General features: G+C 43.9%; 1 non-coding gene across 1 annotated transcript; it reads right to left on the minus strand.

The window, feature by feature from the left end:
• Positions 1-669: 669 nt before the first annotated feature.
• On the minus strand, positions 670-776 carry LOC133813675 (small nucleolar RNA R71). Its single transcript, XR_009884680.1, has one exon. It is a non-coding gene; the product is annotated as a small nucleolar RNA R71 (small nucleolar RNA).
• Between the last annotated feature and the right edge of the window lie 372 nt (positions 777-1,148).

Here is a 1,148-nt window from a genome sequence, read left to right on the forward strand (position 1 = left end):
ACTGAAAATTATCAATATCAGTCTAATTAATTTTTATTCTAATTTGATTTTAATTTCTCTCGTTTCTAATCTGTTTAGTTGCTTAATTTGTCTATCTCAGGTGAATTTTGGTATATGCGTGGCAGAAAAGGAAAAGCCACACTTGTTCCTCTGAATCCCGAGATCGAAAAGTCTTGCAATCAAATCAGAAAGACTAAGAGAGAGACCCAGAATTCTGTGAAGATGGCACAGAATGATGGAGATGGCAGGAATGGTCTAAATCCAGGAGTTGTCCAAGGGGTTCAGGCTCAGACCAACGCTGAGAGGAGTCTGAGAGATTATGTGCTACCCACTCTGACGGGAGTACAAAATAGTATACGCCCACCAGCTGTAGAGGCCAACAACTTCGAAATCAAGCCTGCTATTTTACAAATGGTGCAGTCCTCTGTGCAATTCAATGGGTTGCCCTCTGAAGATCCTCACACCCATTTGTCCAACTTCCTGGAATTGTGTGGAACCTTCAAATATAATGGGGTGAGTGATGACGCAATCAAGCTTAGGCTCTTCCCATTTTCTCTAAGGGACAGAGCTAAAAGTTGGCTGAATTCTCTGCAGCCAAACTCCATTGTCACTTGGCAAGATCTGGCTCAGAAATTTTTATCCAAATTTTTCCCTCCGTCAAAGGCTGCTAAATTGAGGGGAGAGATAAATAACTTTTGCCAGAATGACGGAGAGTCACTGTATGAAGCTTGGGAACGGTTTAAGGAACTCCTGAGAAGATGTCCTCATCATGGCATAGAATAGTGGATGCTAGTACAGAATTTCTACAATGGTTTATGTCCGACAACCAGAACCATTATTGATGCTGCAGCGGGTGGCACTTTTATGAGCAAGAGCGCAGCTGGTGCTTATGAACTGCTGGAGGACATGGCTACAAACAACCATCAGTGGTCTGAGGAAAGATCATCAGGAGTCAGAAAGGTAGCTGGGGTGCATGAGCTAGATGCAATCACTGCCTTAACAGCGCAAGTAGCCTCTTTGACCAAGCAGTTGCAACAGAGTAGTGTGTCTGCTAATGCGGTTCAGATGGCAGTGAGATGTGAAATGTGTGGTGGTGCTCATTCTGTCGATCAGTGCCCCATCTGTATGAATAACACCCCCATGGATCA

This window comes from Humulus lupulus, chromosome 1 (assembly GCF_963169125.1).
Source record: "Humulus lupulus chromosome 1, drHumLupu1.1, whole genome shotgun sequence".
NCBI classification, from domain to species: Eukaryota; Viridiplantae; Streptophyta; class Magnoliopsida; order Rosales; family Cannabaceae; genus Humulus; species Humulus lupulus.